Genomic DNA, 10,250 nt, shown 5'->3' on the forward strand with positions numbered 1-10,250 from the left:
AAGTGTGCTTAAATGCGACAGGCTCATGTCAGTAGATTTACTGGCATGTAAAAGAACTCCTGCGGGACAAAATTCCGGCACATCCGGCGACTCTGATATTATCTCTGCAGTTGCGAGCGTCGTTAAATAAAACATAACATGATACGAGGAATACTGTGATAGTTCTTTTTGGAAATGTATTACCACTTTACTGAGCGAGAGAAGGACCGGTTTTGTGCATAAACTTGTCCAAGAGCATACCCTTAATGCCACAGTCTAGTATATACAGTCACGAAGCTCAATACGTAGCAAATATGCATCCATAGATAGTTGCTAACCACTAGGATCGCTAATATCGCCTCATTACAAGCAATGCCAAATAGTTCCGGCACAGTCTATTGTTTCTAGCAACCTCACAACTCAAGCTTCGTGACTGTATATACTAGACTGTGTTAATACGTTGATGCAAAAAACTGATCTTCCTCTCGCTCAGTTTAATTGTATACTTGGCTCGAAAACATGACGACCTTCCCTCATCCCCTTCACCATTTAACTGCAGGCACGCGCAAGGGATAAACCCTTAGCTGAGTTGCCAATTCTTGAAGTCATTGTCATATGCAAATGTTTTACAAACGTGTTCCGTGAAACCGAGATTTTCAGCGATACCATGATCTTTGTAATATACGTTAATTTATAATTACTAAAGCAAAATCGGTATAAAAATTAACAAACTTACTTACAAAAATGTGTACTTATATTTCCACTAATGTTTTTCCCAAATAATAAACAAAGATATTCAAAATTATATAATGTGTAAAAGGCTTATGTTATTCAAGTTTCATATTTAACTAAAGGTTTTGCGCGGGTAAAATTTTCGGAAACTTTGATCATAGAATAGTAATTTATATTTCTGTTTACTCTCGTGTCCTATACAATATTTTATCCATTATTGGTGTCTAAATTTAATTCAAATTGTATGCCATTTTTTGTGATGTGTTGTTTGTGAAGAAGCTATAAATTAAAGAATATGAATTCTGTTGTTGCTAGTGTATTGGTTGCTATGGAGAGAGTAACTTAAAATTTTAATTCAATGCTATGAGTTAACTTTTAAGTCACTGCTATGAATAAAGTCATTGTTAGGTTGCTAAGGACGGTGAAATAAAGACGAGTTTAGATACCAGTTGTGAATAAATTCCTTGTGCATCCTTTCTTTCATAACACAAAAATCATGCCAAACCACAAAATAACACACTTATTTCTCTGCTAGTTTAGTTGCCTGATGTCGATGCAAATTTTCTGTAAGCCTAAGAAATGTTATAAGATGCGAAATGCGAATTAATTATTTATTAATTAAGAGAATGTGTACAGTTTTTACACCTTAAAAGTCTGTTATATAAAATACAATAAAACATTTAAATTTCTACACCAACTTCTCGTAAAAGAAGCTGTATTAGACCTGAAGTTATGATTTTTAATGTGAGGTGCGGCATTGGTTATAGAGATGTAAGTGGAAAACGGTATGAGTTTTTTTTATAACAAACTATATTTCTGAAATCAGTTTCTCTGATAATTCCGAAACTACTGGATGGAACCGAATGAAATTTTTCTGCATTCTTAACACAACGTACAATTCAGGCCAGAATCATGCACCTATAAAATTTACATTTATAACATTTTGTCTAAAAAAATAAGCAATAAAACACCTTGAAAGTTTATTACAAATAAATTAAAAGTATAATTAATTTCGTTAGAAACATGTAGATGTATGGAGCTATCTTTAAGCTTCTAAACACACAAAAAAAACTTATTTAACGACGCTCTATGAACTATTAGGTTATTTAGCGTCGATGGGATTCGTGATAGCGAGATGGTATTTGGCAAGATGAGGCCGAGGATTCTCCATATATTGCCTGACAATCGCCTTACGGTTGGGGAAAACCTCGCAAAAACCAAACCAGGTAATCAGCCCAATCGGAATCGAACCAACGCCCGAGCGCAACTCCGAACCGGTAAACGAGCGCCTCAGCCGACTGAGCTATGTCGGTGGCTCACGAAAAAGTTAAACTTTGTTTGAGTTACAAGGAAATAATCAATTTGTGACATAGAAAATAAAAATGGCTATAGGATATAGTGAGGATCACGTAAGTTCAGTTCCCAAACAGCAAATATTTCCGCCTTGTCAGTGTTGCCAACTGTTACCAGATATCACCACATGTAGTAAAATCACGATCCTATGTACTGAATGACTTCTTTACTCACCGTACTTTACTTTAATGTTGGAAGGTTATTCTAAATAGTTTCAATAATAATAATGAGAAATGTATTGCTATGTTCTATTCTTTTATTTCTTTACATTATTATTAGTATTAGCATTAATAGGTTACTAGACGTAAATATACAACAAAGTATAGTATATAATATTCAAGAATCAAATCTGTTCCAAGACCAATTAAATTATTGTCACTTCACTTCAAAGATTCCAGCGTACATATACTGTACTTCCTAAAGGTAGATAATTAATAACCAATTCACTTTTGGTTGGAATTGGAATGAACTTCTGATTATCTTTTGAAATTAGTAAGGAAATGGATAATACAACTAGGCTAAAACTGAAATAATAATAAATCAACTTACAAAATAATTTTGGTCCTTAAAAGCCATAAGTAATTTCACTTCTAGATACCTTTTTAAAGATTTCATTTGTTTGTAAATTGCTTAATAATGCTACACTTACACTTATTATTTCTGCAACTCCACGTCTGTCATTGAAAAAATGTATGATACATAACTGTGAAGTCTCTTTTTGGCTCTTGTGTCCTAAATTTAAATAAGAAAAAACAAATGATTCAAGAAATGTGAGCTGGTGAAAATTAAATACTCAATTAATAAAATAATTACTACCAAAAGAATATTTTATTAATTCTATACAAAAGATGGATTACACAGAACAGATGGCCAGAAATCATAGATTTATACACAACATACAGCATGAAACGATCATCAAAAAATGCTTTTTGTACACAATAACATCTTTCAAACGAAGTGAAATAGCCAATAAGTTCAATAAATATTATGCTAATAAGTAATAACTATAATTAATAATTATCTACAAGCTGTAAAAGGGAATAAAATAGTATATTGTTGAAATTAGGGGGTTATGGTTTATTACGTGTATTTATAATTTTAATTACTTTTTCTACATTTAATTATATTTTAATTTCTATTAGATTAGTTGGTGGTGTGGTTGTTAGTTTTATCTGTGTACGTCAGACTATTAAGGAAAAACTGAAAGAAATATTAAATCTACTATCTACTTTATATAACAATATTTAATCAAGAACTGAATATTACTATTAATTTAATAACATAAGACCCAAAACATCTCCAAGTCCAGACAATACACATGCTGATTTTCTTAAACATGTTGGCAAACAAGCAAACTCACTACTTTTATCTTGTAATCTCATCTAAAATACAATATCTGTCTGGAGAAAATCTATCATAACATCAATTTTGAAAAGCAATTATTCAACTAATATCTTTTCGAGTTATCGACAGATACCACTTACTAGTATGATAGCCAAAATTATGGAAGAGATGATTTCATAGATTGAATTGGTTCCTGGAATCTAGTAACTAACTTTCATTTTATTGGGTTGACTTTAGAGAATTGCATTCAACAAATGGACAGATTTTAAATTTTAGTCAAGATATTAAAGATATTTTAAACAGAAAACAAAACAACTTAACAATTTTAATTTATTTTCAAGGATCATATGGCTCTGTAGATATAAATCACTTAAGAAATTGCAAACTTAGGGTGTCCATGATAAAGTGTTACACTGGGTCAGTGACTTGATTATTTGATTCATTGTCACAAATATGTAAATAGAGACAGATTCATCTGGGCTTCCCACATTGTTGTTTTCAGGAATACATTTTCCAATATTAATGTCGATGGTCTAACTAAAGAAATAGATCTTATGATAATCTCATCATTTGCAGATAATATGGTTGTCTAGAACAAAAAATCACAGTCCACAAATATTAATAAACTGAGCCAAAATCCCAACAGACTTTTTGACTCTACTTGGAGAACTCAAACTTGCTCAATTAAGGGAAACTTTACTAATAAAACACAATCCCAAGTTATTTCAAAATGAATAGTATATAAGTTAACTTTAACAGATGATGTTAAGAAATGTGGTACTTCTCCAGACATTTTAAAAATCATTAGAAACGATAAATGATCTGGTCAGTGAGTGACTACATACAGTATTTTTTATAGATGGATCCTGTTTACCAAGCCATAGATGTAGTGGTGTTGTAGTACAATACCAGTATATTCCCTTTTACAGGGAATTATATTCAAACACTTGTTTGCCCCATTTTAACCGTGACAACGCTTTTTAGCTTTTTAAACATTCTGGTTATTGTATTGTGTTTAGTGAAAGATTTTAGATAAGGGCGCAAATAGCCATAGTAGCTAACGCGCCCTTTTTAAACGCCACTAACTAACTAACTAACTAACTAACTAACTTCAAACACTGACTAATTTTGATAGTGAAAATTTAGATACACTTTTAAGCTTACAAAATCTCCAATATCGACTTCATAAATCTGAGAAGGCTGTCATACTATCAGATTCAAAATCAGATGTTCTTGCTGCAGTAATGGACGTAACAGCATGAAATCTCAATATTTTACAGTGTTTTAATATTTTAAGCAAAATGGTCGAATTACATCGACGACTGGTACTTCCGTGGATCCATGAACTTTATGGAGTGGGAGGTAATGAGGTAGCTGAAAGGTAGCAAAATTACTGTAAGGTTATCTATACCTGCATCTTACCACACTGTTAAAAGAATAACAAGATCAGTACATGACAATGTGGTAACAAAAATCGGAATGATTCTAAAGCAAATGAAAAAATTGCAATAGGCCATCCGGCATCTGCTCCACGATGGAGGAAAATCCTCAGAAGAAACCAACTAATCAGACCAAATGGGGGATCCAAACTACCCTCGAGTGCAGCTCTGAATTTGCAGGCCAACGAGTCTACCGACTAAGCTACATTGGTGGCTCCACTAAAAATATGAAGTACATGGCACTCAGATTATTAAATTGACAAACCTAAACAATTATTCATCAGTTAAGCTATAAAATATAATACATAGCAATCAAGTTAATTCAATTTAAAAGTATAAACAATTCAATCAGTTGAAATATACAGAAACTGATAATAAATATCATGCAAATTACTTCACATTACAAGCATAAACAATTCATCACTTGTGGTATACAGCCTACTATTTAATTTACAGCACATACAATTCATCAGTTAAGCTATAGACCTACAGTCTACTATTCAATTTACAGCATATATAATTCATCAATTAAGCGAAACAAAAATATAGTACAATACATAGTAAAAATAATACACCTAATTTAATAACTGAACTTCTATGAAAATCTACAGTGGCAGTACTCATATTATCACAGGCCATGATTGTCTCAAATATTTACAAAGAACTGATATTTCAGAATCTCCCCATGCCATTTCTGAAATCTCAATGAAGATATGGATCATTGTCTTGACTGTTTAACTTTACACAGCTTTCAATCATCTGGTTAAATATTGGAGTGCAAGATAACAAATGACATCAACTGCTGAACACTTGGTATCAATCAACCAACAACTTCATTACATTAAAGGGGAAAAAAAACTGAAAGAATTAATTGTATATAGACACAACACATAAGACAAGGCCGCTTCAGAACAGTAATTGGCAAGGCTCTGTTGTTTTAGGATTCTTATGTAGATTCAATTTCACCTGAAAGAAAAAAGTAGCATCTATAAGTAGTAGTAGTAGTAGTAGTAGTAGTAGTAGTAGTAGTAAAGATAATAATAATAATAATAATAATAATAATAATAATAATAATAATAATAATAATAATGACTGTAAAGTATGGAAATTAATATTGCAATGTAATATCAAAAGGTGATTTCACACCATCAACTCTTATCATTTAGTACAACTCTTATCATTTAGTACAACAAATCTATTATATTCAGTTGCAATCACCAGTAGCTGTTCTTTCCTCCATTTTGTTGTTGGCTGATTTTTCACAAGTCTGCTATGATATGCAGCACTATCCATGACAATAACACATTGCCCTAATGTTCTCAGGTCAACAACTGTGTTTGCACCCACTTCTCAACTACAGGGCTATTCATAGCACTATGGTAGTCCTGACTTTTCTTTCAATTGCATGAAAAAATTAAATCAGCACCTGCAATAAAAATTATACCTGGGCATATAATTACGTCACATGAATTCACAGCATTTAAATAAAGAAAATAAAACATAACATAACATAACATGACATGAGATCCTCTTTGGTGAAAGGCTTTCCCACGTTTTTATTTAGTCACCAATTTTTATATTTTTGTACCCTGATTTAAAAAATTACTCTTGCCAAATTTATGTAAAATATAAATCAATATAACTTACCGAGTATAAATCCACCTTTCGTTCCGGCATCTAATCTTCCACCCTCATTTGTTGGTCTATGAATAACACCATTCATGTCACTGGAAACTTCACCTGGTTTATTTCATGAATAAGTGGGTGATCATACTTAAAAAAACAGAGAGAGAAAAGCAATTCACATTGACACTCTAAGAGACACAAAAATTTTAAAGACAGGAAAACCGTTCAAGAATTTTATAACTAACCTCTAGTTATAATATGAAACTATTAATTGCAAAACATGTTGTTCCCACCTGAATTCATTACTAGTAGCCTATATTAATTGCAATTTCATATTCCACATAAGTGTTAATCTATTTGTTAGTAAAAAATTCAATCACTCAATGTCTCACAATACATTGAAATTTACCATTCATAAAAATCCAAGTCTCATCCAAGAATACTACGGGTTTAGGGTTCTCACGCTCCACATTTCTTATATATTCTCTTAAAAACGAATAACATCACTTTCTCATACATGTGTATAAGGATCCCCTTTGCTCCATAGAAATTTCATCTCTTTCAAAATTTTTTTCACCAATGATAAGGATACTCTAAATAAATATGTTTCATAATCATCATTCATATGTTCCAGAACTTTTGCTGCTGTTAGTACTTCCCCTGTAACAGTAAATGAAAATTATGCCATATTTTTATACATAGGCCTATGACTAATATCAGAATTACATTGCATAAATCAATACAATAATTCCTGTAACTTCCCTACCTTTATGTAACTTGTCATAAATAAATCTCGCAATTGCATCTTTCGTAAAATCATCAGCATCAGTCACTGGATGTTTACGTAGTCTATGTTTTCCTGGTGTCACGAGTGGGGTCCCCTTGTGTGAATTTATCACTTTCATGGCTGTAGTTGAGCCAAGCTGTAATAACAAACAATAACATAATACTTCTAAAAATTGTTATATCATAAAATTCATGCATAATACCAACATTTACAGCTACATGAATAGAAAATGATCAACATGTTAGGTTGGGTCTACGATAGGTTTAAGTAGGCTAATATTTAGGTAATTCTCCAGAAAAGCTACACCAAAGAAGGCATAATTTTATTTTGTTTAATTGATTTCTGTGATATTTACATAGTGATGAACACGTGGTTTTAGTGCACAGCCACAAATACTTTCAGCACAAAAATCCTTTGACACTTACCTGTATATTCTAATGCATTGTTGTAGTCCCTCCCTCAAACTTGTTACTAATTACCAATATAACATGCGAGAGGTCCAGGACGAAGAGAAATGGTTAGTTTCCCAGTAGTGCGTCCTCGTCCTCTCGAGTGTTATATCTTAACAAGTACTTTGGGTGGGGTAGCTTTTCTGAAGAAACACCATATTTAATATTACTTAGACCAGTCATGAATAAATTATTCAGCCAGAGTCAACGTTCCTATGCTTTATAGAGTATGTTATATAGTCATTATATAAAACTGAATTATTTTTAAGCACCATAACAGGCCAACATTCATGTAATATTTGCTGCAATATCAAGTTAATAATTACAATATGACTTGTATTTTCTTCGGCCGATGTGGCATGTAAATTGTGATCTGAACGGTCAATTTAATACACAAAGAGAAAACTGGAAATTTACTTTCGTGCTGTTTGATTACTTGTTCGTCTAATTTGTAAATGTATTTAAGCTATCACCTACTGCAGTATTACAGTATCTTAAATGTATTTAGTTTGGCAATATGAAAATCACTGACTTGATTAAACATTAGGCCTAATCTAAAAATTTGTTTTGTTTGACCACAATCATGAAATTATTAGTGCAAACTACCACTTTGAAATGTATGCTTAAGAATACTTACTCCTAATAATTGTCCTATTCTGGTTGTAATTGCTGTCTCCGTTAGCATAATTCCTTCTTCATTATCTTCTTTCTTCAACTCATTATACACGTGAACTACAGATTTCTGAAGCGTACTCTGAATGCCACACATTTTCTTCCTTGGAGGAGTCACTGCAACACTATTTCATTTTTTTTGACATAGTAATAAAAATCTAAACATGAAAGAAATTCATTAAAATTTGAAATAATATTTCTATCCATTACCCACGTGCATTATCACGCCCAAGTATATTATATTCATTCGTACTTATCTGACTATTCTTGAATTATAACCACAACGCAACATATAACATAACTATTATGTATTAATATTAATACTAATATTAATTAATTATTAATAAGTTCGAATTTCACTATCTTCCAGTAACCGGCTGAGAAATCTAGTACAATTTTAATTTCATGGAACTCCAGTACCGGCAAATATTGTCGATATTTGCCTCAGCTGCCAACATACCGGTTACAAAATCACTACCATTTATAGTATTTGTCAGTATCGAAATTCGAAACGAAGTTGGCAAAAGAAAATTCAACCTTCAAACTAGAAAATCACCATAATCCACTAGCATTTGTAGTAATGGGGGAAAAATGGTTAGGTTTCACCCTTAGGGTATCAAGTTACCTGGTCTTCCCTATAGTATGGTCCAGCATCTTCAGGTGAATTAGAAGGCCCTGGCTGCGGATAACCTACTCCACCACTCGTTAACCACGGCCGAAAAAAATCAGACATATCGAAGCGCACAACAGTATGAAACAAGACCTCGACTAACAGCTGAAACGACTGACTGTAAGTGGGTAAAAGCCATCAGGTATTAGAGGCAAAGACAGCTAGATTTGGCAATGCTGGGATCTATTGTATTTCTGCCACGCGGCTAGGGGTTGAGGAGTGGATGGGGGCTTATGAGAGTTTAACAGTTCCAAGAAAAGAGACCGTCATGTTTCCGAGCCAAGTATAACAAACTCTCAAAAAGAACTATTACGATATTACTCATATCACAATATTACCAACCTTTACCCTATATAATAGAAAAAAAAAAGAAAATAGCCGTTGGAAAATAAAGGAATGAGAGAGTATAAAAAATAGTACGAGAGAATGAAAAGAGTCTCAAAGAGAACGAAACATATAAGAAAGAAAATGAGAAAGTGTGTGTAAGAGAACGAAACATATAGGCTACGAAAGAAAATAAAAAGTACGTAAAATAGAACGAAAGATAGTGTGAAAGATAACGAAAAATAGAAAGGAAACGAAAAACATATGAAAGGAAATGAAAAAGAGTGTGAAAAACGAAAAATATTGTGAAAGAGAACGAAAAATATATGAAATAGAATGAAAAAGTGTGTGAAAGCGAACGAAACATATAGGCTACGAAAGAAGAAAAAAAGTGTGTGAAAGAGAACGAAAAATAGTGAGAAAGGGAACGAAAAACATATGAAAGAAAATAAAAAAGATTGGGAAAAAAAGAAAAATAATGTGAAAGAGAACGGAAAATATATGAAATAAAATGAAGAAATTTGTGAAAGCGAACGAAACATATAGGCTACGAAAGAAAATAAAAAAGTGTGTGAAAGTGAAAGAAAAATAGTGTGAAAGAGAACTAAAAATAGTGAGGAAGGGAACGAAAAAGATATGAAAGAAAATAAAAAAGAGAGTGAAAAACGAAAAATAATGTGAAAGAGAATGAAAAATATACGAAATAAAATGAATAATTGTGTGAAAGAGAACGAAAAACATATGAAAGGAAATGAAAAAGTGTGTGAAAGAGAACGAAAAATAGTGCGAAGGAGAACGAAAAAAATAACGAGAAAAGACTGTGAATGAGAACAACAAAGAGCGTGAAAGAGAAAGGAAATGTGTGAAAGGTAACG

The 10,250-nt window shown here is 32.2% G+C and overlaps 1 long non-coding RNA gene across 2 annotated transcripts; it reads right to left on the minus strand.

Annotated features, from left to right (window-relative positions):
• Positions 1–2,178: 2,178 nt before the first annotated feature.
• LOC138712517 (uncharacterized) lies at positions 2,179–9,016 on the minus strand. 2 transcript variants are annotated; one of them, XR_011335729.1, is made up of 6 exons: positions 8,347–9,015; positions 7,240–7,396; positions 6,883–7,133; positions 6,495–6,620; positions 6,066–6,273; positions 2,179–5,813 (listed from the first exon to the last, which is right to left on the minus strand). It is a non-coding gene; the product is annotated as an uncharacterized lncRNA (long non-coding RNA). The 2 variants fall into 2 exon arrangements; XR_011335728.1 differs by having other exon boundaries at positions 6,066–6,620; positions 8,347–9,016.
• Positions 9,017–10,250: the final 1,234 nt, after the last annotated feature.

This window comes from Periplaneta americana, chromosome 13 (assembly GCF_040183065.1).
Source record: "Periplaneta americana isolate PAMFEO1 chromosome 13, P.americana_PAMFEO1_priV1, whole genome shotgun sequence".
Classification (NCBI taxonomy): Eukaryota; Metazoa; Arthropoda; class Insecta; order Blattodea; family Blattidae; genus Periplaneta; species Periplaneta americana.